This window comes from Schistocerca cancellata, chromosome 10 (assembly GCF_023864275.1).
Source record: "Schistocerca cancellata isolate TAMUIC-IGC-003103 chromosome 10, iqSchCanc2.1, whole genome shotgun sequence".
Taxonomy (NCBI): Eukaryota; Metazoa; Arthropoda; class Insecta; order Orthoptera; family Acrididae; genus Schistocerca; species Schistocerca cancellata.
Window position 1 is genome coordinate 86,313,483 of NC_064635.1, and position 27,167 is coordinate 86,340,649.

The following is a 27,167-nucleotide window of genomic DNA, read 5'->3' on the forward strand; positions in this document are numbered from 1 at the left end:
ACAGCGTCCGACATCTGTAATGAGGGGTGACCGTCCAATCCTACGACGTCTGGAGATGGATTTACCTTGATTCCGCCATGTATTGAAGACACTCACCACATCACTCCTCGAACACGCGACAAGTCGTGCAGTTTCCGAAATGCTCGTACCGTGCCTTCAAGCCATCACAATCTGCCCTCGGTGAAACTCAGACAGATCGCGCGCCTTACCCATTCTCCACACGGACAGCACACTCACTAACACTCGTACAACATGCACCGTGTGTCTGTCTGACTAATGGTCATTCCTCGCCAAAAGGGGGGTGAAATTGTTCAAATGGCTCTGAGCACTGTGGCACTTAACTTTTGAGGTCTTCGGTCCCCTAGAACTACTTAAATCTAACTAACCTAAGGACATCACACACATGCATGCCCGAGGCAGGATTCGAACCTGCGACCGCAGCGGTAGCGCGGCTCCAGACTGTAGCGCCTAGAACCGCTCGGCCACAACGGCCGGCGAGGGGTGTGAGTTTACGTAGTTGGTAGGTCGGTGGTCACAATGTACTGGCTGACCAGTGTATCAGTGTTGCTAAGCGACCATGCCGCAATCTTGTAACTTTTGCAAGTTGCCTACCTAGCTGCTTCCAGGGGTAGCAAAAACTGATTACCAAACTTTCGCGTAATTAATGACCGAATTTAAAAATTTCAAATCCTGTCATAATCTAGTAATTAAAAGGTATAATTTAATGTTACAAACTTTACATGATAAGACAAATATTTCAGTCAAACTGTGTATGTGTCTAGAGCAAACGCTAACTTACAATTACTATACTATACAGGGTGTTTCACTAAATGTGTTTACCTCTGTAAGTTACGAAGTAATAGGTGACGGAAATATTTACTGCGGTAGGTCACCATAAGAAACGTTACACTGTCTGCGGAGCTATGAACATAGTTTATTCTGTTATTATCCAAAGAGTTACAGCAAAAAGATACAATTTGTTAAATGGTACAATAGTTGTTTCTATCGTGCACTGGAATGAGTAACACCAGATGTGTATACATTAATTTAAATTACGTTCGTATCACTTTTAGTTTGGGAGCTACAACCCTTCAAAGTTTCAGTGTGTGTGTGTTGGGGTTTATGGGCGCTCAACATCGAGGTCATCAGCGCCCTCAAAGTTTCAGGGGCAAATACCACACGCTGTACATAATACATGGCTGTGTGGTGGGTGATGGATGTTCTGGCGGTGGGAAGTTGATTTAAATGAGATGTTCAAATGTATGTCCATGTTCCTGAGCCGGCCGTTGTGGCCGAGCAGTTCTAGACGCTTCGGTCTGAAACCGCGTGACCGCTACGGTCGCAGGTTCGAATCCTGCCTCGGGCGTGGATCTGTGTGATGTCCTTAGGTTAGTTAGGTTTAAGTAGTTCTAAGTTCTAGGGGACTGATGACCTCAGATGTTAAGTCCCATAGCTCAGAGCGATTTGAACCATGTTCCTGAATGCACACTGCAATGCGCCTTCTAAAGGATCTGGGGACGAAGTGTAATATTGTCGGTATCACGGAGCGACATGCGTCCTCGATGCGCCGTTTTAGATCATCTGGGGATGTGGGCTCAGTGACATGAACACGACCCTTTAGATATCCCCACAAATATCCAATGGTGTTAAACCGGGTGACCTTGCGGGCATGAATGAGGACCATGGCGCCCGAACCACCTTCCTGCAAACCTGTTGTTTAGTTCCTCCACAACAGCAGGCGCTGAATGGGCTGGGTGACCATCGTGCTGCATCCACATATGGACTCTCGTGTGTAGACACACATGTTCAAGGAGACCTCCCAAACTGTCGACTATGAACGCGCGAAATAACTCAGTGTACCTGGGAAGTAGTGTGGACCGATGATTTCATCCCCACCACACATTAATAGACCACCTATATTGACGGTCGACAGGTCGTACCCAACGAGGATTGTCTGCGGGCCAGTAGTCCACGTTGTGGCGATTCGCTGCACCGTAATTTGTGAACGTGGACTCATCAGAGAACATAACACCTTGTCAAGACTCCAGCGTGAAATTACGCGTGGCCCATTCACAGAATGTAACTCTCGCGCGGAAATCGTTCCCATGCAGCTCCTGGGTCAGTGGCAGGCGGTACGGGTGAAACCTGTGGCCGTGTACCATGCGCCACACAGATGTGAGACTGACACCAGCGACTGCAGCCACGGCTCGTAAGCTGACATGAGGATGGTGGTGTACTGCAGCTAAAACAAACACCTCCGTCTCCTCACTTCTTGCAGTTCTTTGTCTGTTACTGAGGCGCATTACCAAGCTGTCTATTTCCCGAAGTCGTTGCTCGGCACGTAAGAACGTAATGGCTGCGGAGCTCTTCGCCGAGGATATCTCACGGCTTACGCCATGGCTGCTTTAGTGGCATCGTGTCGGCACTCGCCGAGCATCAACAACATGTCAACGTACTCGTTGTTCGTGTATAGCATTTATATCCGATGTCAATAACTGTGGTGTATTGAGCCCCGTTTGTTTGTGTGGCTCGAACTGTCGGGTATACGGCCGTGTGCGGAGACAGTCGGCAGTCTAACAGCGCATCGGGGAAGCTTCTCGCTCCGTGACACCGGCGACGCTACAACTCGGCGGCACCACATTTAAGAAGGCGCACTGCGTTATGTGCAGCGTGTGTGGTATCTGCGCCTGAAACTTTGAAGGATTGTAGCTCGCAAACTAAGAGTGATAGCAATGTACAATTTTGGTAAACATTTTTGGAAAGCAGTGATCAATTAATTGTTATATCTTGACGAAATTTTATAGTAAAAGCAACTACTCTTTTGTTTTTTATAAAATATAAGACTAGTTATACCCATGGCAAAAGCAATGTATGTAAAATATACAGCACAACATAAAAAAAAAGAAATATTACATTGACATTGATTATTATAAGAACTTTTAGATCGATGATTAAAAAATTTAATCAGCAGTCTCATCAGTTATTCAGATATACATAATGTGGAACGTACTCTTGGCTGCTACCCTACAACTATAAAGAATATTGCTATAAAAACTGTAGTTAAAGTAAGACGATTATGCAACATCCAACAAAGATGCTATTATGATGCAGGCGACTCGGTATAATCGATATATACCACAACGCCAAAGACTTTTACATCTTTGATGTAACCAGCACTGTAATAGTACTAAGGTTGCCCATAGAGGGCACAACTATTACACATCGTAGTTCACTGTTTTTATCCAAAATATAAATAAGCTGTAGATATATTAACTATCTTTTAATCAGACATTTAAATGAATCAATTTTATGTTATTAGTCTATTTCCTACTTTTATACTTTGACGATGGCGTCATATTATGAACGCTGATTGGCAGTTGTGAAGTAGTGTGACAGGAAGTAGGCGGAGCCTCTGCATATTTAAGCTCGTGCTCAGCACTCAAACCATCAGTTGACTGCGTAGCAGCGAGGAGAGCTCCGCCTACCATCCTAAGGGAGCCATGGGTATAATTAATTTTATCTTATCTTGTTAAATTTTGACATCATTAGACACTTTCATTTTATTTAAAGATTGGTATCTAGTATTTCTTAAAATTTATCCACAGGTATGATGATGGTTCTGTAAAAAGAACCGAAACCGGTTACCTGTATCATTAAAACATACATGAGTGATCAAGACTGAACTTTAGTCAAAATAGCAATGTAATTTAAAATGATGTAAACACAACTGGTGTTACTGATTCCAGTGCATGATAGAAACAACTATTGTTCCATTTAACAAATTGTATCTTTTTGCTGTAACTCTTTGGATAATAACACTTTCAACTATGTTCATAGCTCCGCAGACAGTGTAACGTTCCTTATGGTGACCTACCGCAATAAATATTTCCGTCGCCTATTACTTCGTAACTTACAGAGGCAAACACATTTAAGTAAGCACCCTGTATGTTCATGCAACATTTGAGAGTGAAAGCATTCAGCTACTTAAAACAAATTTTACACATAATTTCAAACCTTTGCGAAACTTCTTGCTGACAACCCACACAAAATGTTAAAGAGGAAAAACTTATCGATTGCTACGTTTTTGCTGAGCATGCAGTAAAGCTGCAAAATTATGCGTAACGTTTAAATTTCTTACTTCTTTTATACTAATTCTATTGCACCCATGCCACTGAATGTATCTACAAAAGTATATCATTCAGCGACACATAGTTCAGGATATATGACGTCATACACAGTGAGTGGTGTTTTCACACCAATCATGGCGTTCTGATTTACTACGTCTTTAACTAACTCTATTTGCAACATAGTTCGCAGACAGTATCCAAACACCGAATGATTGAAAAAGAAAGATCAGATTACAGCTGTGTATTAGAAACAACATGTAAAAGATAGAAACACATTGCGCGTGTCACTGGATGGAGAAAGGTTTAAAGTTTCGACGCAGCTGAATCAGAGGAAGCAAGGGAACTATATCAGGAGAGAATAATTTAGGCCCCTGAAAACGCTGGAGAATCTAAGAACATTGAAGACCAATGGGAAAAAATAAAAAAGACAGTGCAGGCAGCAGCAAGTTAGATACTTGGGAACAATATAAGGCAAACAAAAAGCTTGTTGTTCGATACCGAATGTGAAACAGTAACAAATGAAAAAAATGAAGCATAGAAAGGGACAAAAATGGTTCAAATGGCTCTGAGCACTATGGGACTTAACTTCTAAGGTCATCAGTCCCCTAGAACTTAGAATTACTTGAACCTAACTAACCTAAGGACATCACACACACCCATGCCCGAGGCAGGGTTCGAACCTGCGACCGTAGCGGTCGCGCGGTTCCAGACTGTAGCGCCTAGAACCGCACGGCCACCACGGCCGGCAGAAAGGGACATTACATCACGTTGTACCAGGAGGATAATGGAAGAACATAAAAAAACGGAGAATTGAAAAAAGGACCCATCAAAAGAAAAAAGGGAGTAGATGAAGGTAAACATTCAAGAAATGGAGCTTCTGAGAAGTGCAAACGAGGCAAGGAAATTTTATAATGAGGTGAATAAGGCACGGAAATCTTTCAGCGGCAGAAGGAGTTTAATGAAAGATGAGAATCACGTAAATATAAGTGAAGAGAAGAAGATATGTGAGAGGTGGCGTCGCTACTTTGATAAACTCCTTAACCCGAGACCAGTTGTACAAAGGTACCCAACAGAAATGCAGAAGGAAGAGCACCGAGAAAACAGTATGGAGTGGACCCACCTAACCCAGAACAGGTGGGAACAGCAATGAGGAAATTAAAGAACAACAGGACGGCAGGAACAGACGGCATTCTAGCAGAACTTTTCAAGCAAGGAGGCTCTGAATTGGAGATCATCCTAAAACTGGTTAATCTAATATGGGAGGAAGAAGAAATGCCCTAAACATAGAAAACCGGAATTATAAGTCCTGAAATATGGTAACTATAGAGGGATTACACTGCTTAATCTAGGATATAAAATTGTCTCTAACCTACTGCGTGACCGACTCCTTCCAGTAACAGTCCCCTGAGCATTCAAATGTGGATTTATCCCCGGTAAGTCAACCATTCACCAGATATTTAGCCTAAGACAAAACAAAGGAATACGGGGTCGGAACGTATCATCTTTTTATTGATTTTAAAGCAGCATAAGATAGTAGAGACAGCGAGCATCAAGCTCTAAGTGAATTGAGTATTAAAAAAAACTGATAGGGGTAGTAAGGATGACAACGAGAGAAATCCTAGGCCAATACTTTGAAAATTAAAAATCGAGTACGGCAAGGTGATGTGCTGGCACGCCTCCTATCCAACGCCGCCTCGGAGAGGGCGATGAGAGAAGCAAATATGAGTATAGTTTGAGAAGTTCTCGGAATCACTACGATAGGTCAGCGCTAGCGCAACGATTTGTTCACGTGATATTCATTGGACTGTTGCCTGTAAACACGTGTCACGTCACTGTGGCGGTGACGTGGCTCTGTTGTCGTGCCCGCGTAATGATTTGCGAAGATGGAAAAAATCGAAATTCGAGCAGTGATTAAGTACTTCGAAAGAAAGGTATGAAAGCAAAGAATATTCATGCCGATTTCCAGAATACAATGTGGGACTCTGCTCCTTCATACTCAACTGTTGCCAAGTGGACAAATTTTAAATTTGGTTGGGAGACCTTACATGACGATCCGCACAGTGGTCGGCCAAGATGTGTCACTATCCAGAAATCATTGCAAAAGTGCACAAAATGGTCATGCAGGATTGCCAACTGGAAGTGCGTGAAATTGCTCACGCTTGCCAGATGTCATCTTAAAGGGTACATCACATTTTAACTGAAGAATTAGAAATGAAAAAATTATCTGCAAGATGGGTGCCGCGACTCTTGACACTAGATCAAAAACGCACGAGAATGGACATATCGGAACAATGTTTGGCCCGTTTTAGGAGATTTTTTGCGTCGGTTTGTGACCGCAGATGAAACTTGGGTGCACTGCTATGCCCCACAGACAAAACAACAGTCAAATCAGTGGAAACATGTTGATTCTCCAACACCAAAGAAAGCAAGGACAATTCCTTCGGCGGGAAAGATCATGGCACCAGTGTTCTGTGATGCGAAATGGATTCTGTTTGTAGATTTTCTCACCACTGAGCAAACAATTATTGGAGAATACTATGCTAAGCTCCTGGACAAACTGCAACAAAATATACTCGAAAAAAGGCCAGGTTTAGTAAGGAAGAAAGTCATCTTCAATCAAGACAATGCGCGGCCACACACATGCGCCGTCGCCATGGCAAAATTTCACCAACTAAGGTATGAATTGTTGCCACACCCGCCTTATTCACCTCATATGGCTCCGTCAGACTTCCATCTCTTCTCAAAACTGAAAATTTTTCTTGGTGGACGAAGATTCGCTTCAAACGAAGAATTGATAGCCGGAGTTGACAACTATTTTGCAGGCCTGCAGTAAGCTCATTTTCGAGATGGGGTCAAGGCACTGGAAAATCGTTGGACCAAGTGCATTAATGTACAAGGAGACTACATTAAAACATAAAAAAGTTTCAGTGATGTAAGTACTTGTTTTCTATTCCGTTCCGAGAACTTTTCAAACCACCCACGTATCTTGAATAGGGGCAACGATTTTTCATAAATCTGTCCAGATACTGGCCTAAGCGGACGACATCGACGCCGTAGCAAGAGCTATGACGGCAATAGAGGAAACATTTAGCGCGCTCGAAGAGGCCGGCAGGAATATAGGACTAAATATTAACGAGCATAAAACAAAATACCTAGCTGCTGGGAAAGCGCGCAGGGAAAACATGCCAGCCGAAATATCGATGAGTAGTTATATCTTTGAAAGAGTCGATCATTTCAAGTACTTGGGTTGGATTGTAACAAGCCTAGCAGACTAGGCAGAGACTAATTGCACCCAATAAAGCATATTTCGCCTTAACAAAGCTTTTATCTTCAAGGCTTCTGACTAGGACCACAAATCGAACCATTTACAAAACATTGATCAGACCAGTGTTTACATACCCTCTAAATCCTAGGCTCTGAATCGCTGAATGCATTCAACAGAAGGATACTCAGGAGAATCATCGGCCCAATTTACCAAAGGGAAGTATGGAGGAAGAGATACTACCGTGAGTTGTACGCCATCTACGAAACCCAGCCTGTTAGGCTACAGTGAGCCAACCATTACCATGTGAAAATGTATCATTAATGTCAATACTAAAATTAGGTCTGCAACCACAGAAAACACAAGGTCCGTCCACAAGTGCAGTAGCAGCAACACTCTTGACTGGTATGCGGTTCTTCTTATCGCCACCTGTTTTCTGTGGTTGTAGACTTAATTTTAGTATTGACATTAATGATACATTTTCACATGGTAATGGTTGGCTCACTGTAGCCATTGTACGTGGAGGTACAGGTGTACCTAGTGTTCCTGGACTTGAAAGTTTTGTTGATAGAGACATCATTGCCTATCGTACCTACCATGTGGCCGAACTTGCAAATAAAGACTTTGGTAAATCAGCTTATACTTCACCATCTGCACTGTCTTTGTATACTCGTAATAAGAGAAAAATATCTCTAAATGAGTCTGTGTTCATTTGGGTTAAAGGTAAAGGAGTATGTGAATATGTCAAGTTTGTTGGTGACTGTACTTTGTATTTTCATAAATAAATTGATCTTTTTTTAAACTGATCTGTAGCTTTATTATTTCCAAATAGTACATCGAGAACCGGAGGCTACCGCAACGGACAGGGCCAAACGGCAGGAGATAGTTGAAGAGGCCAAGACTCATCATGAGCTGTAGAGCTGCAGAACAAAAAGAAGAGCACAGACAAACTGTAAAAGATAGAAACACATTGCGCATGTCACTGGGTACAGGAAGGTCCAAATTTTGACACAGCTGCGCTGTTGCTTGTTTAGAGTAACATGGCGACTACCCAATACTAGAAATCCTTGTGTGTGTTGCACAACAAGATCTTGGTTTTGACTTCTCAGATCACCAGACCCCATACCTTGCATTTTCTTCCGTGGAGTACACAAAAGACAAAGCCTTTGTTCCATCTATAGCAGATAGCCTTCACGAGCTGAGAAATCGAATTGCGGAAGCTGTCGATTCAATAAACAGGGACCTGTTGATTCGTTTGCTAAATGAAATGGAATAGCGTTTCGATGGTTCTCGAGCAGCGCATAGGGTCGTGAAGAGTGTATGGTATAATGTCAGCATGAACATAAAACTAGAATCTTCGTCTATCCAGTAACATACGCAGAGAGTTTCTATCTTTCATAGTTTTCGTGTAATAATCAACTAAAATCCTTTCTTTCTTTTTGAATCACCCTGTATACACTATTTGATCAAAAGTATCCGACACATTCTAAAACATACGTTTTTTGTATTAGGTGCATTGTGCTGCAACCTACTGCCAGATACTCCATATTAGCGACCTCAGTAATCATTAGACATCGTGAGAGAGCAGGATGGGGCGCCCAACGGAACTCACGGACTTCGAACGTGGTCAGCTGATTGGGTGTCACTTGTGTCATACGTCTGTACGCGATATTTCCACACTCCCAAACATCCCTAGGTCCACTGTTTCCGATGCGATAGTCAAGTGGAAACGTGAAGGGACACGTGCAGCACAAAAGCGTACAGACAGACCTCGTCTGTTGACTGACAGGGACTGCCGACTGTTGAAGATGGTCGCATCAGAATGCACTGCAAGTGCTATGGGAGTTAGGTGGGAGGTGGTAAAACGTGGATTTCATGGTCGAGCGGCTGCTCATAACCCACACATCACACCCCTAAATGCCAAACGTCGCCTCTCTCGGTGTAAGGAGCGTAAACATTTGATGACTGAACAGTGGAAAAAGGTGGTGTGGAGTGACGAATCACGGTACACAATGTGGCGATCCGATTACAGGGTGTGGGTATGGCGAATGCTCGATGAACGTGATCTGCCAGCGTGTGTAGTGTCAACGATAAAATTCGAAAGCGGTGGTGTTATAGTGTGGTCGTGATTATCATGGAGGGGGCTTGCACCCCTTGGTGTTTTGCGTGGCACTATCACAGCAGAGGCCTACATTAATGTTTTAAGCACCTTCTTCCTTCCCATTGTTGAATAGCAATTCGGGGATAGTGATTGAATCTTTGAACACGATCGATCACCTGTTCTTAATGCACGGCCTGTGGTGGAGTTGTCACACGACAGTAACAGACACCGACCGACATCGATACCTCTCCTGAATGCAGCGGTATGTGAAGAATGGGCTGCCATTCCCTAAGAAACCTTCCAGCACCTGATTGGACGTATGCCTGCGAGAGTGGAAGCTGTCATCGAGGCTAAGGGTGGGCCAACACCACATTGAATTCCAGCACTGCCGATGGGGGGAGCCACGAACTTGTGACTCATTTTCAGTCAGGCGTCCGGAAGCTTTTGATCACACAATGTATCACTGAATGTACAAGGTTATTACAAATGATTGAAGCGATTTCACAGCTCTACGATAACTTTATTATTTGAGATATTTTCACAATGCTTTGCACACACATACAAAAACTCAAAAAGATTTTTAGGCAACCACAAATGTTCGATATGTGACCCTTTAGTCATTCGGCAGACATCAAGCCGATAAACAAGTCCCTCCCACACTCAGCGCAGCATGTCCCCATCAATGAGTTCGAAAGCATCGTTGATGCGAGCTCGCAGTTCTGGCACGTTTCTTGGTAGCGGAGGTTTAAACACTGAATCTTTCACATAACCCCACAGAAAAAAATCGCACTGGGTTAAGACGGGAGAGCGTGGAGGCCATGACATGAATTGCTGATCATGATCTCCACCACGACCGATCCATCGGTTTTCCAATCTCGCCGAACATCATGATGGAAGTGCGGTGGAGCACCATCCTGTTGAAAGATGAAGTCGGCGCTGTCGGTCTCCAGTTGTGGCATGAGCCAGTTTTCCAGCATGTCCAGATACACGTGCCCTGTAACTTTTTTTCGCAGAAGAAAAAGGGGCCGTAAACTTTAAACCGTGAGATTGCACAAAACACGTTAACTTTTGGTGAATTGCGAATTTGCTGCATGAATGCATGAGGATTCTCTACCGCCCAGATTCGCACATTGTGTCTGTTCACTTCACCATTAAGAAAAAATGTTGCTTCATCACTGAAAACAAGTTTCGCACTGAACGCATCCTCTTCCATGAGCTGTTGCAACCGCGCCGAAAATTCAAAGCGTTTGACTTTGTCATCGGGTGTCAGGGCTTGAAGCAATTGTAAACGGTACGGCTTCTGCTTTAGCCTTTTCCGTAAGATTTTCCAAACAGTCGGCTGTGGTACGTTTAGCTCCCTGCTCGCTTTATTCGTCGACTTTCGTGGGCTACGCGTGAAACTTGCCCGCACGCGTTCAACCGTTTCTTCGCTCACTGCAGGCCGACCCGTTGATTTCCCCTTACAGAGGCATCCAGAAGCTTTAAGCTGCGCATACCATCGCCGAATGGAGTTAGCAGTTGGTGGATCTTTGTTGAACTTCGTCCTGAAGTGTCGTTGCACTGTTACGACTGACTGATGTGAGTGCATTTCAAGCACGACATACGCTTTCTCGGCTCCTGTCGCCATTTTGTCTCACTGCGCTCTCGAGCGCTCTGGCGGCAGAAACCTGAAGTGCGGCTTCAGCCGAACAAAACTTTATGAGTTTTTCTACGAATCTGTAGTGTGTTGTGACCATATGTCAATGAATGGAGCTACAGTGAATTTATGAAATCGCTTCAATCATTTGAAATAGCCCTGTACTAGCAAAATTATATCATTGTACGCTACATTGTTCTGAATATATGGGGTCATAAAGATTGAGCTATGCGAAACTGATAGTGCAGGACGACATTCACTGCAGACAGAGGCGAAATATGAGTACAAACACTGTACATATAAAATACGTTAAAAAAAGTATGAATATATACACTACATCATTTGTTTCTAGTAAAAAAAAAAATTGTCAGTGGAGTAGAAGGAGTCGGCCACTAGTAAGTCTTTCATGCTCCCTTTAAACTGATCTTTATTTGTAACTAAAAATTTTTATGTTTGCTGGCAAATTATTGAAGATGAGCGTTCCTGAGTAGTGGAACCCTTTTTGAACTGAAGTAAGTGCTTTTAAGTCCTTGTGCAGATCATTTTTGTTCCTGGTATTGTTATATGAACTGAGCTGTTTGTTGGAAAAAGAGATATATTATTTAGGATAAATTTCATCAAAGAGTAAATATACTGAGAGGCAGTTCGTATACCCAGTTCTTTGAAGAGGTTTCTACAGGACTTCTGTGATTTTATTCCACAAATAATACGTATTACACGCTTTTGGACTCTGAAAACTTGTGTTGGACTTGAAGAGTTACCCCACAATGTTATACCATATGACATTATGGAATGAAAGTGGGCAAAGTATGCAAGCTTTTTCATTTTTATGTCGCCCATGTCTGCTAACACTCGAATTGCAAATACAGATTTGTTAAGGCGTTTCTGCAGTTCTGTGGTGTGCTCCTCCCAACAGAATTTATTATCAAGTTGTAATCCTAGGAATTTAAGACTGTCAACCTCTTCTATCTGCTCCTCTTCATACTTTATGCATATGCTGGGTGGAAACCTCTTACGGGTTCTGAATTGCATGTAGTGAGCGTTTTCGAAGTTTAATGTCAGTGAGTTGGCTTTAAACCATTTATTAATATCCAAGAAAATATCATTAGCAGATCTTTCTAGAACTACACTCGACATACTATTTATTGCAATACTTGTGTCATCTGCAAACAAAACAAACTCTGCTTTTGGCAGTGTAACTGATGAGAGATCATTAATGTACACAAGAAAAAGCAATGGCCCTAAGATGGACCCTTGTGGGACACCACCTGTAATTATCTCCCATTCTGATGATGATTGATGACTTAATTCACTAGTCCCTTGCACTGACACCCTTTGTTTCCTGTTAGCGAGGTATGACTTGAACCATTTTCCAGCACTGCCTGTGACACCAAAGAATTCTAATTTATTTAAAATGATGTTGTGGTTCACACAATCGAATGCCTTTGACAAATCACAGAAAATACCTGCTGCTTGTAACTTGTTATTTAATGAATTAAGTACATTTTCACTGTAGGTGTAAATAGCCTTTTCGATATCAGAACCCTTCAGAAATCCAAACTGTGTTCTTGATAATATGTTATTTGTGGTCAGATGGTTGAGAAGCTACCTGTACATTACTTTTTCTAAAATTTTTGAGAATGCTGGCAAAGGGGGGAAGAGGTTGACTGATTTGAGGGAGGGGACAAAACAGCGAGGTCATCGGTCCCTTAGGATTAGGAAAGGCTGGGGAAGTCGGGTTTGAAACATCGTCCTCCCAATGCCAGTCCAGCGTGCTAACCACTGCGCCACTGACGGAAAAGGGAGGAGTGGGCCTTTAGGGGGAAGGAGGAGATGGACACAGAGGGGGAGGAGCATATGGGCAGGGACACAGGCATACAGAATGGGAAGGAGTGGATGGTCGAAAGGGTATGGAGAAGAGGGACTAACAGAAAACTGGAATAAACAGATGGCTAGGCAAGGCTGGGTACCCGGGTAGTGTGTCTATAATATGTCTGCCTACAGTGTGACACTGGACTCTCCCTGGAATATCGGTTGTGGCGTCATCGATATCTAGCTTAGCCTGAGGTCTATGTCAGATTGAAAGACGGGAACCTGGTAGTGAGTTAGCGAAGCCAACGAATGTGAATGCCAAATAAAGGTTGTGGTAACAGACTGACCTGTAGCAGAACCTAATGTTCACTTGTGCACTATATTTAAACGCGTTTTGTCATATATGAGGCACTTTTCGTCGCAGAAATAAAAACTACCAGTTAAATTCAGAAAGTGTATATTACACAGTGCTCAAGTCTTTGTCAAAAATTTTCATGCGTATTATGTGCATATATTGTACATAAACTGCGAAAAATGCAAGAGGGTCCACTATGTAATTTTTACGAAGTGTCTTTATAAAGTTGAACAGGTCGTCTGGCTCTTGTAAGATACGCACGAAAATTTCAAGTTTCTCCAGTAAACACTATGTGATCAAAAGTATCCGGACACCTGGCAGAAAATGACTGAAGTTCGTGGCGTCATCAATCTGTAATTCTATATGATGTTGGCAGCCCATTGTTCACGGAGTGCTGCACTGAGAAGAGGTATCGACGTCAGTCAGTGAGGCCTGGCACGAAGTCGGCGTTCCAAAACATCCCAAAGGTGTTCTGTACGATTCAGGCCAGGACTCTGTGCAGGCCAGTCCATTACAAGGATGTTACTGACGTGTAACCACTCCGTCACAGGCCGTGCGTTATGAACAGTTGCTCGATCGTGTTGAAAATTCCAGTCGCCATCCTCGAATTGCTCTTCAACAGTGGGAAGCAAGAAGGTGCTTAAGACGTCAATGTAGGCCTGTGCTGTGATAGTGCCACGCAAAGCAACAAGGAGTGCAAGCCCCCTCCATGAAAACTAGGACCACACCACGACACCACCACCTCCGAATTTTACTGTTGACACTACACACACTGGCAGATGAAGTTCACCGGGCATTCGCCATACCCACACCCTGCCATCGGATCGCCATATTGTGTACCGTGATTCGTCACTCCATACAACGTTTTCCCACTGTTCGATGGTCCATTGTTTACGCTCCTTACATCAAGCGAGGCTTCGTTTGGCATTTAGGGGCGTTATGTGTGGCTTATGAGCAGCCGCTCGACCATGAAATCCAAGTTTTCTCATCTCCCGCCTAAATGTCATAGTACTTGCAGTGTCCCCTGATGCAGTTTGGAATTCCAGTGTGATAGTCTGGATAGATGTCTGCCTATTACACATTACGACACTCTTCAACAGTCGGCAGCCTCTGTCACTCATCGGACGAGGTCGGCATGTACAAAACGTGTCCCTTCACGTTTTCACTTCACTATCACATTGGAAACAGTGGACCTAGGGTTGTTTAGGCGTGTGGAAATCTCGCGTATAGATGTATGACACAAGTGACACCAAACCACCTGAGCACGTTCGAAGTCCGTGAGTTCCGCGGAGCGCCTTATTCTGCTCTCTCACAGTGTTTAATTACTACTGAGGTCGCTGATATGGGGTACTTGGCAGTAGGTGGCAGCACAACGCACCTAATATGAAAAACGTATATTTTTGGAGGTGTCCGGATTCTTTTGATCACATAGTGTAGGTGTCAATGGGATCATGGGGGCGCACAAGCTGAGAGAGATGCATGCGTCTACGCGCTTGCACTTCCGTGTGCAACAAACACACCAACATGTTACAAGCCGCAAGGCGCGCAGCTGTAAATGCACCTTTACAGTCAATTTGTCCCTCCTCTGATCAAATTTCTCAAGTGTATAACAGTACTCTGCATTTCAAGAAACACCACCATAAACACATTCGATGTTATCTGTGACTGATATGGATCTCTGATCCAAGTCATTCATGTTTTTAGGAAATAAATATGCTGTGACGTAGAATACCCTTTGTTGCTCTATGGGTCAATTTTTCTTTCATCGCGCTATTAATTTCATTTAGTTATGTGTAGGATATAACAGATGTAATCTTGGAATAAATACCTTATGCCAACTTACTTTTCACTACACAGGGCGAAATAATTTGACATTCGCATTCAGATTCTGTTATGCTTTAATTTCAGAGTATTATAACTGGAGCGTGGTTCAGTATCTTAGAGATACTCAGATGTGGAAGTTAAGCGGCGGTACGCACATACCTGTCCACAAACAGGGCGTCTTGTAAGTACCTCATTTATGACTATTGCTAACCTGGTGGTCCTAATTTTCTGTTGGGTGGTACTGTCTCTTCTGTGGCTTGTAGTTCTGTAGTCTGTAACTCGTAAACCATTAAACATGGTACGTACACAAACACAGAGTTCGGCAGATAAACGAACATGATGAGTGGTGCAAAAGGTGCATTTCTGCCTTTTGAAACTGTTTTCACTTTGTTTCAGCTTTTAAAAATGGGGTACTTTCCTTGTGTGAAGTAAGATAACACATAGCCATTTGTTGTGAAACCTCAAAAACATTTAGTTGTTCGCCTCTGTACTCCTTGCAACTCAAAATGCCAGATGGCCAAAGTTTCTACAAGCTTGTACCAGCATTCTGTCTTCAGTTTGCAATTCTTTGTGAAACTAGCTGATGCCAAGAACTACAGACAATGTGAGTATGGAAGATGCTGGGATTTTTCTGACAAAAAAGCGAAAAAAAATTAAACACCCAGAACACATGGTTGGATGTAAATACAACGGTGCACGTACACACCATCAGTGGGACTATAAATGATAAGATTTAGAGGTCCCTGCGACACATATAATAACCAGCAGACTACATGAGTGTTGTTCGTGTTTAGTGTTGTTATCAGACCTGGTAGTGCATATAAGGGGAATGACCACAGTAAGATGTTGAATGACCACTGTTAAGAACAGGAAGGTACCACATACTCGTGTGCAACAGAACGTGACAAATTGGGGTCTCCATTTGGGCGACTGGTCGATTCACGCAATATCCAGATTTATGGGGCACACATATGTGACATAGGCCTGCTGTTGCACTTTATGGCAACGTGACGGAGGACATACTTGTCATCAAGATTCCAGTCTAGCACATTTGACTGCCACAGGCAGGTTCGCAGCATTTTGCACTAAACGCCTTACAGCCTCTTTACTTCTGAACCTGCCAGTCAGAAAGAAATAATAGTCTCACTGCAACATTCTGTGTCACCCTGGACCAAACATCAGAGATTAGCAACATATGGGCTAGGGTATCACTGTCCTATTTGTAGGGTGCCGTTAACATCACAACACAAACGGTTGCATTTGAAAGGGTGCTGTCAAGGGGAAAACTGATGAGCTGTAGCGCCACAATTTGTTGAGCAACCCTGGATGACCATTGTAGGTGAGTATGGCAGTGGCCTGGCCAGAGATCCACGACCTGCAACTGTAGCATATGTGCAATGACTGCTACTGAGGCGTGGAAGCGGCGTTCTTCTAGTTGTCAGGACAGTGTCCCATCTTGGGCATTATGGGTTCGACGTTTGGCGAGGGCTATTGGAGACTGGCGTGAGCAGTAGGGGCCTGCAGCCAGACAGGTGGTGTGCATGTAAAGTCTTTGTTAGTTCAACAAAGTACAGAACTTATGATGCACACCCTCGTCCAGTAGCGCGGTCCAGCGTTGGCCCACGGCATCCACGTCCCACTGGCTAGGTCAAGCATCAATCTTACAGCCCACAGCGGCGGAAGTGATGAGCATGGTAGCAGGTGCCAAGGCCTCGGCAGTGCTGTATCAGATGTGGCAGCTGTATGATGTCGTTGCAGTAATGACAGGCCGGCTGCTTACCAATCAACTGAGGTGTCAGACACTGGCAAGTGCCCTGTGGCTCAATGACTAGGAGGGCCGTGGTTCGACCCTCACCCCCTATGGTGGTAGCCTCCAGCAGGGAGGATAGTGGTGGTCTTGTGGCAGCAGTCGATATGCAAAAGATGCCGATTCTAAGATATGTCAGTATCGCCTATCTGGCCCAAAGGACAGCTTTTATACACGCCTGGGCTGGTCTTGTTGCAATTCAGCTCATGTACATGGCCCACCAAATGCCTCCAAAATGGCTACTATTGGACAAGCAATGGGTGGAGCTACTGACTAAGGGACGAGTTGGGTGTTGAGGAATTGGTGTTATATGGCACTTAGGAGGTCCTTCCAATGGGTTGGAGTTAGTATGTGTGCTGGTGGATGGTGTTGTGGCGTCTCGTGTAGCGACAGTGGTGCGAAGAAATGAAATTCATCCAGGTGTTGCACAGGCAGGGATGAGTCAGGGAGGATTGGGAGTGAAGGATACACAAATTAGAAAATGGCTGATGGCCAGTTTCAGATTTCGCTATTGGACCCCATCTTGCTCCCGAGCCACTAAACATGTAATGGTGAGGCACAATGGTATTCCTCCTAGGGTGTGGTGTGGTGGCCCTCAGCTACGACTTCAGGTCACGGCTTGTACTGATTGAGATAACTCTCACAGCGCAACACTACATTTCAGACAGCCTGTGTCCTCATGTGTTAAGTCACATGTGACAGTCTAGTGGTGCCATTTTTCTATGCTCGTCCACATATTGTCTGTGTGTGTGTGTGTGTGTGAGTGTGTTGTTGAGGTACTTTTGTGGGCATCAGGATTCCCAGATCTGTAGCAAAAACATCGTGTCTAGGACTACCTCGGACATCAAACCTGTCCCTCTTCCAGAATCCAGGATATTAAGAACCAATTACCAGAGTAGTCTGAAATGTTGTCGGAATGGAGAAGAAAAAAATGACCTAGCTCAGTGAAATTATTTTATTTTTCAGTGCAGTCTCCCTGACTGTGGCTCAGGAATGTTTGTGGCTACATCCCATCTCAGCAATTAAATTCCTCCAGGACCTGCAACATACCTCTCAACTTCAGCTATCAGTTCTTTGTTTGAGAAGAATCTCCATCCACCGACGAAAATTACGAGATGTCTAATGGAGCCAAATCAGATGAATAAGGTGGGTGAGGGAAAAATTCGTATCTTAGTTCGTGTATTTTTGCTATGGCAGCTACATTTGTGTGTGAGTCGCATTTTCCTGATGAAAGACGACTTTCTTCCTTGCCAAATCTCGCACTCCAGAAAACTGACGCCATGACATTTCTGGTTGCTCGTATTGCCTTTCCATTCTTTGGTGGTGGTGAACCAGCATGTTTCCACTGCTCTGACTGTTGTTTTGTCTCTGTGGTGTAGCAGTAGACCCAAGTTTCAGCTGTGGTCAGACTCCGGCACAAAAAATTTGGTGGGTTGCCCTGAAAATGTGCCAAACACTGTTCGTACATTTACATCTTGATGCGTTTCTAATCCTGCTGTAGGAGTCGCAGCACACACCAAGCGGATTATTTTCTTATTTCCAATTACGCTATTAAAAGGCGATATGTGCGTTCAGGCGACATCCCTACAGCATCAGCAGTTTCTAGCACTTTCAGTCGGCGATCACCCATGATCGTTTTCCACACTTTTGCAATAATTTCGGGGGGTAGTGGCACATCTTGTTTGATCACTACAGGCATCATAGTCGGAGGTGACCCTGCTATAATTCGTATGTCCTCTTGATAAAAGTTGAATATGAAGAAGCAGAATCCCCCAGTGTGTTCTGAAAAACGCTATGAGTTCCTTTTGCTCTCTTATGAAGTAATTAATCACTACTCGAATCTCTTTTGTCCATTAGTCGCTACACGGGATCAACAACAGAGAGATGTGCACAGCACAGATACCCACAGCGCTGGCACGCCACATGTTTACTCTTAAAAGGTTCTTTATCTACATCTACATACAAACTCCCCAAGCCACCGTGTGGTGCGTGGCGGAGGGTACACTCTACCACTGCTACTCATTTCCTTTCCTGTTCACTCACAGACAGAGCGACGGAAAAAAGATTGTCTATATGCCTCCGTGTGAGCCCTAGTCTCTCTAATCTGATCTCCGTGGTGCTTTGGCGAAATGAACATTGGCAACAGTAGAATCGTTCTGCAGTCAGCTTCAAATGCCGGTTCTCTAAATTTCTTCGAAAAGAACGTCGACTCCTCTCCAGGGATTTCCATTTTAGTTTCCAAAACAATACTTGGGTGCTCCGACGTCTTCGTTTAATCCGACGTGGTGCGGATCCAAAACACTCGAACAGCACTCAACAGTGGATGGCACTGGTGTCCTATATGCGACCTCCTTTACAGATGATCCACACTTTCCTAAAATTCTCCCAGTTCGCCGAAGTCGACCATTCGCCTTCCATGCTAACAATCCTTACATGTAAATTCTATTTCATATCACTCTTCAGTGTTAGGCCTAGATATTTAATCGGCATTACTGTGTGAAGCAGCAGAATACTAACGCCGTACATGAACATTACGAGTTTGTTTTTCCTCCTCGTCTGCATGAACTTATATTTTTCTACATTCAGAGCTAGCTAACCAATTGCAACGCTGGGAAATCGTGGTGCTAGCGCTGCCGTCTGTTGCTGATCCTGGAAAATCTTTAGATTATCCCCGTACAAAACCTGTAGGCAAGACTGCGCCTAGAGAAGACTAGAGAAGACATACAGACTTGAAGATAACATCCTTCCGAAATGAATCAGTGCAAGCATTCTGGCCAGAGGGGGTGCAAAGCCAAGTGCCCCAAGCTCTTCGTAAATTTGACTCGACTTTTTAATCGCTGCAATAATTCTCAGAAATGAGAGGTTTCATTCCTTTCCGTGGTCCCCTTCTGTGTGCGTCACATCTTTTGTCGCGGAGTGTTTGTACAAATGTCATATGAACTACTCTCTAAGTAAACTGTAGGTAATAGGTAACCATTTTAAACTAGTATTGTTAATTTGGGCTCACTTTTTAACACTTTTGAATTTCTAAAGATCAGATAAATCACATGCCGTAATTTCAGAATTGTACCTTATTAAAGACGCCTAGTACTGCTCCTTCCCAGTCACCGATAGGGACGAGAGATTCCACAGTAACGCTTACGTCAGAAGCAAACCAGTAGGGTTCTGAAAAGAAAGGCAATGAATTACTATTCGATTTCATTATTTGCGATATATGATTTGAAACAATAACTACCGTAAAATATGTGGAAGTAGTCGTTCAGCGTGACATAAGATGAAAGGAGCACATAAAAACTATAATAGTAGTAGGAAAATCAGATTCCATGTTAAGATTGACTGAGACAATCTTAAGGGACCCTAAGTATTCCACAATACTGTGTATGTTCTACAATATCAATTTATTTTTTCAAGCAGTTTCCCGCTTACAAGGACTTCATCAGAGTTTAAATGACTAAGTGGTCAGAACTGCGTTCAGAAACATGTTACATTTCGAGTCTTAGGTACAAACACATGTTTGACAGAGCAGGCCGGCCGGGGTGGCCGAGTGGTTCTAGGCTCTACAGTCTGGAACCGCGCGACCGCTACGGTCGAAGGTTCGAATCCTGCCTCGGGCATGGATGTGTGTGATATCCTTAGGTTAGTTAGGTTTAAGTAGTTCTAAGTTATGGGGGACTGATCACGTCAGCAGTTAAGTCCCATAATGCTCAGAGCCATTTGAACCATTTTGACAGACCAGTAGTAGTGTATTTAAAAGCAGAAAACAGTAAATTAATGTAAACAGAACAAAGCAGAAACACGAAAAAAGTGGCTCTAGGACAATTTAAAGTACGAGGGGCGTTCAACAATATTGCAAAACATTTTTTTTCTACAAGCAGGTTTTCTTTTTATTCGGGATTCCAATACACAATATTATCCCCCACTGTTTTGGCTACAAACTCTACATAACTACATCTTCATCTACATCTACATCCTCATGGTTGCTCTGCAATTCACACTTAAGTGCCTGGCAGAGGATTCATCGAACCATTTTCATACTACTTCTCTACCATTACACTCTCGAATGGCGCGTGGAAAAAAGGAACACCTAAATCTTTCCGTTCCAGGTCCGATTTCTCTTATTTTATTACAATGATCATTTCTCTCTACGTAGGTGGGTGTCAACAATATATTTACGCATTCGGAAGAGAAAGTTGGTGATTTAAATTTCGTAAATAGATCTCGCCGCAAAGAAAAGCGCCTTTGTTTCAGAGACTGCCACCCCAACTCGCGCGTCACATCAGCGACACTCTCGCCACTATTGCGCGATAACACGAAACGAGCTGCCCTTCTTTGTACTTTTTCGATGTCCCCGTCAATCCTACCTGGTAAGGATCCCACACCGCGTAGCAATATTCCAGCAGAGGACGGACAAGTGTAAGGTAAGCTGTCTCTTTAGCGAGTTTGTCGCATCTTCTAAGTGTTCTGCGAACAAGGCGCAGTCTTTGTATCACCTTCCCCACAATATTATCTACTGTATGTGGTCTTTCCAATTTTAAGTTGCTCGTAATTGTAATTCCTAGGTATTTAGTCGAATTGACAGCCCTATTTTACAACATAATCTCCGTTCAATACAACGGCCTCACACCCCCTGACTGTAAGGGCCTTTATGCCCGCATGGTACCGCTCAACTCGACATCCAAGTCAACGTCTTGCTGCACCAATAGCCTCCCCATTCCTAGTCGAATCAACTTTTTTGAATTCCTCTCGGGTGCGCCAGTGTGCGATTTGCAGGGGGGGATGGGGGGGATTCCCCCCCCCCCCCCCCTCTGCATCAGACCATCCCCTCCTCTGGCTGTAGTTTATGCATCCCAACATGGGATGTTTATTTCCCACGCACTGGAGTAAAACTTTACATATAATTTAAATTTGTGGAGCCGAACACTGAAAGTTTTTAATACAGTCTTACTATTAGTACTATTAATATGTTTGCTTTTTAATTTTGCAAAAGTGTTATGTAGTAGTTAAGCATTTAAAAATATTTAGAACTAAATCATCATTATCATGTTGTCATGTTGCTTTCGTCTAAGGTGTGTCATCCGTTTACTTGCGAGCTTGCGAGGGAAGTAGTGTGGCAGTCAAACCGCAGCAGTCGTACCGCAGAGTTGGGTGACCGGGTGGTGACCGGCCCGGTACCTGTGCGAACATTTACCGTTAGGCCGTCTTTTGGCAACGGTATGCAGCGGACTAACGCGGCTGGGACGAAAGCTTCTAGTTCTTGGGATACTATTTCTTGGACTTTCTTTAAATACTCTTCCACCATCGTTTACTTTTCCTTTGGTTTTCATTTCCGTTGTTAGCTGCATGTGCAAGTACCAAGTAGGCCGCCGCTGCGATACTTAATCATCCTTTATACTGCAAGACCGACACACGTGTGGCACAAATTCTGTTGCTTTGGTATAAATTAACCTACCGCATGCAACGTACGCCGCAAGATGTTGCCTGTTGTAGCATGCTACAAGACGACGCACGCCCCATTTCTGTAGCATGCCACAATGTGGCAAGACGTCGCCCCAGCGTAAACGAGGATTTAGAGCCAGGTCTGTATTGTATGAGGGAAGTGATGTGTTGTGTACGAAACTAAAACCTGCTATCAGATCCAAACGTCGTGGAAAAGTGTGAAAAGGTGTCATCCTGCAGCAAGATAACGCTCGCCCATATTCTGCCAAACAGACAGCAGACGCAATAAAGGAGTTGAGATTCGAGGTGCTGGAACATCCACCATACAGTACAGACCTGGCTCCAAGTGATTTTCACATGTTTGGACCCTTAACGGAAGCACTACAGGGAAGAAGATTTCAAGGTGATGAAAACGTCATTGCTGCGGTGCAAAATTGGTTACAGATGCAACCGAAAAACGTGTTTTCTGATGAAATAAAAAAAAAACTCGTAAAACGTCGGGAAAACTGCATTGAAGTCCAGGGAGGTTACGTAGAAAAATATCGCATGTTTCAGTTTTCTATCGTCAGAATAAGTACAGCTTTTCACAAAAGTGCCTTTACTTCTTGAATTCCCGTCGTATACCTGTATGAAGATGATTTTGTAAATAAGCTTTACCTATAATGTACTTTTAAAGATGTAACAACGGATGGCTTCTCTGATAGTGCATACGCGTTAATAGTGAGTTTCGGCATTAACATCTATTTATAAATAACTGTTTAACCATGGGTAACGCCACGGTCTAAGATAGTGACATATATAATTATACTAACCCCCTAAGACATCCCCCCCCCCCCACTGGTAAAAGCACAAATCGCACACTGGGGTGCGCAGACTCACGTGACGCCCTGCGTTGTCATGCAGAAGGGAAGTTCGTTTCCTACTTTGTGGCGACGAACACGCTCAAGTCGCTTTCTCCATTTCAGCTGATCATTGCACCATGGGGGAGGACTTAAAGCAGATTAACCCCCTCAAAGTCCCCGAAGACATGACTTTACCAGCTGAGGATGCGTCTTTGAGCTTGTTCTTCGGAGGAAAGGTGGTGTGGTGACCCTACATGGGTTGCTGTTTTGTTTCCGGTTCGAACTGACGATACCATATTTCAGCCTCTGTGACGAGGTTCGACAAAAAATTGTCAAGACCAGCCTCGTATCGCGCAAGCAATTCCGTACAGGGGGTCCTTCGCCGCTCTTTACAAATATCTCCGATGCTCTGGTTTTCCGTGAGAAGGAATTCAGTGACGGCTCTCTGCTTCGAACGCCCCTCTGTTACGGACGCCCTTTTTAAGGTTATGTACATGAACGCTATGTATAGGAAACTATGGGGGCAGAAGCGAGAATATTCCACAACAGCGCACAACAAATTCCGCATTTTTATAATCCGTAATTGCCCGAGAAAAATATGTGTTGCATTACTTACTGAACGTCACTCATAATTATACACGAGGCGTAAGCGTAAAGTAAGGTCCTATCAGGCGCGAAATGGAAATCTGTGAAAATCCGATGGAACTCTGCACAGCTGTGTTGGGCAGTGTCTTTAGAGTGCCTGTCGATCGCTTCACGTCACTATTTTCAGTTCAGAGCGAAAAGTGATTACGTAGAAATGCCTGAAACAACAGTGTCTCCCGCCAAGCATGCGTATCTGGTGATTTATTTCGCCTGAAGCTATGCAGCCCACATAACATAAATGTCATGTGTTTCTTTCTTCAAGACAGGCATGTGTGTGTGTGTGTGTGTGTGTGTGTGTGTTGCTTTTGGCATCAGTTAGTTTAAGTTAGTTTTAGTAGTATGTAAGTCTAGGGACTGATGACCTCAGCAGTTTCATCACTTGGGAATTGACACACATTTGAACATTTTCATTATTTAAGGAGGTAGCTGGAACGTGTGTGAATAAAAAATTTTTGATTTTCGCTGTGGTTTTCATTTCGCGACAGATCGAACTTTAGTTTCCGAACAGCCCTCGTAGATAGATTTTGCAGCTTTCTTAATACTGTAAACACAGGAGTAGAACGTAATTGTCATGGTTGGTTGGACATAAAAGTGACACACAGACGGTTAATAACATTTATACTTTTCTGACATCGTAATATTATGAACAATGAATAAACTCTCAACCTCCCAGGTCGCTAAAATTATTTATTCATGCAGATGAGCAATTGCGCCAATTGTCTATTGTCATCTTCAGATTTGTCTTTACATCATTACATAAACTCCTCCATCAGTAAAGTAAGTGGTGCTATGCAATGTATGTCCATGTTGGCAATGTGAGATACTCTAGAAGTCGGCATGTCAAATTTAAAATAAAAACTATTTGTACACATATTATTGCGCCGATTACAAACAGCTTTTATTGTAAAATTGACATGCCGACTTCTAGAGCAGCTCACCATATCAACATGGACATACATTGTGTAGCACGACCTACTGTACTGCTGCAGGAGATTATGTGATGATGTAAACATAAAGGCGAAGATGGCAACAGAGAACCACCGAAACCGGTCATCTATATAAATAAATGATTTTAGCGATCTTGGCACTTGAGAATTTATTCAGTGTTCTTAATAATAGTTAATGGATCAGTCTACACGTTTCAGCTGGCATTGCAAAGTGCAGGGAATGGCAATTGAATTTCAATGTAGACAAGTGTAATGTACTGCGAATACATAGAAAGAAAGATCTGTTATCATTTAGCTACAATATAGCAGGTCAGCAACTGGAAGCAGTTAATTCCATAAATTATCTGGGAGTAGTCATTAGGAGTGATTTAAAATGGAATGATCATATAAAGTTGATCGTCGGTAAAGCAGATGCCAGACTGAGATTCATTGGGAGAATCCTAAGGAAATGCAATCCGAAAACAAAGGAAGTATGTTACAGTACATTTGTTCGCCCACTGCTTTAATACTGCTCGCCGGTGTGGGATCCGTACCAGATAGGGTTGATAGAAGAGATAGAGAAGATCCAACGGAGAGCACCGCGCTTCGTTTCAGGATCATTTACTAATCGCGAAAGCGTTACGGAGATGATAGATAAACTGCAGTGGAAAACTCTGCAGGAGAGACGCTCAGTTGCTCGGTACGGGCTTTTGTTGAAGTTTCGATAACATATCTTCACCGAGGAGTAAAGCAGTATATTGTTCCCTACTACGTATATCTCGCGAAGAGACCATGAGGATAAAATCAGAGAGATTAGAGCCCACACAGAGGCATACCGACAATCTTTCTTTCCACGAACAATACGAGACTGGAATAGGAGAACCGATAGAGGTACTCAAGGCACCCTCCGCCCCACACCGTCTGGTGGTTTGCGGAGTATGGATGTAGATGTAGAATGCACAGCCAAGGTGCTTTTGAGACCCGAAGATGCTCTGATTTTCGACAGAAAGTGATTGTCTTTTATTAAAAAAAAATGGTACAGCTGTGTATTTTGTAAGCCAATTTTTAACCTTATTGTTTGTTTTTATCGTTGAACTTATCTGAAGATGGGCGAAAGTGTCCGAAACCGGTCAGTGTGAAATAGAAACAGCGACGGAAAGGTAGGTAACAAGCCTACTTTGTACACTACTGGCCATTAAAATTGCTACACCACGAAGATGACGTGCTACAGACGCGAAATTTAACCGACAGGAACAAGATGCTGTGATATGCAAATGATTAGCTTTTCAGGGCATTCACACAGGGTTGGCGTCGGTCGCGACACCTACAACGTGCTGACATGAGGAAAGTTTTCAACCGCTTTCTAATACACAAACAGCACTTGACCGGCGTTGTCTGGTGAAACGTTGTATTATGCCCCGTGTAAGGAGGAATGCGTACCATCACGGTTCCGACTTTGATAAAGGTCAGATTGTAGCCTATCGCGATTGCGGTTTATCGTATCACGACATTGCTGCTCGCGTTGGTCGAGATCCAATGATTGTAAGCAGAATATGGAATCGGTGGATTCAGGAGAGTAATACGGAACGCCGTGCTGGATCCCAACGGCCTCGTATCACTAGCAGTCGAGATGACAGGCATCTTATCCGCATGGCTGTAACTGATCGTGCAGCCACGTCTCGATCCCTGAGTCCACAGATGGGGACGTTTGCAAGACAACAACCATCTGCAAGAAAAGTTCGACGGCGTTTGCAGCAGCATGGACTATCAGCTCGGAGACCATGGCTGCGGTTACCCTTGAAGCTGCATCACAGACAGGAGCGCCTGCGATGGTGTACTCAACGACGAACTTAGGTGCACAAATGGCTAATGGTCATTTTTTCGGATGAATCCAGGTTCTGTTTACAGCAGCATGATGGTCGCATCCGTGTTTGGCGACATCGCGGTGAACGCACATTCGAAGCGTGTATTCGTCATCGCCATACTGGCGTATCACCCAGCGTGATGGTATGGGGTGCCATTGGTTACACGTCTCGGTTACCTCTTGTTCGCATTGACGGCACTTTGAACAGTGGGCGTTACATTTCAGATGTGTTACAACCCGTGGTTCTACCTTCATTCGATCCCTCCGAAACCCTACATTTCAGCAGGATAATGCATGACCGCGTGTTGCAAGTCCGGTACGGGCCTTTGTGGAAAATGTTCGACTGCTGCCCTGGCCAGCACATTCTCCAGATCCAACTGAAAACATCTGGCCAATGGTGGCCGAGCAACTGGCTCGTCACAACACGCCAGTCACTACTCTTGATGAATTGTGGTATCATGTTGAAGCTGCGTGGTCATCTGTACCTGTACACTACATCCAAGCTCTGTTTGACTCAATGCCCAGGCGTA

At 43.8% G+C, this 27,167-nt stretch overlaps 1 long non-coding RNA gene across 1 annotated transcript in view; it reads right to left on the bottom strand.

Annotated features, from left to right (window-relative positions):
* The window catches only part of LOC126106601 (uncharacterized), a 267,678-nt gene that overhangs the window by 86,668 nt on the left and 153,843 nt on the right, over positions 1-27,167 (bottom strand). Inside the window, exon 2 of the long non-coding RNA XR_007523376.1 lies at positions 19,995-20,089. This is a non-coding gene — a long non-coding RNA (uncharacterized LOC126106601). The remainder of the gene's footprint in view (positions 1-19,994; positions 20,090-27,167) is intronic.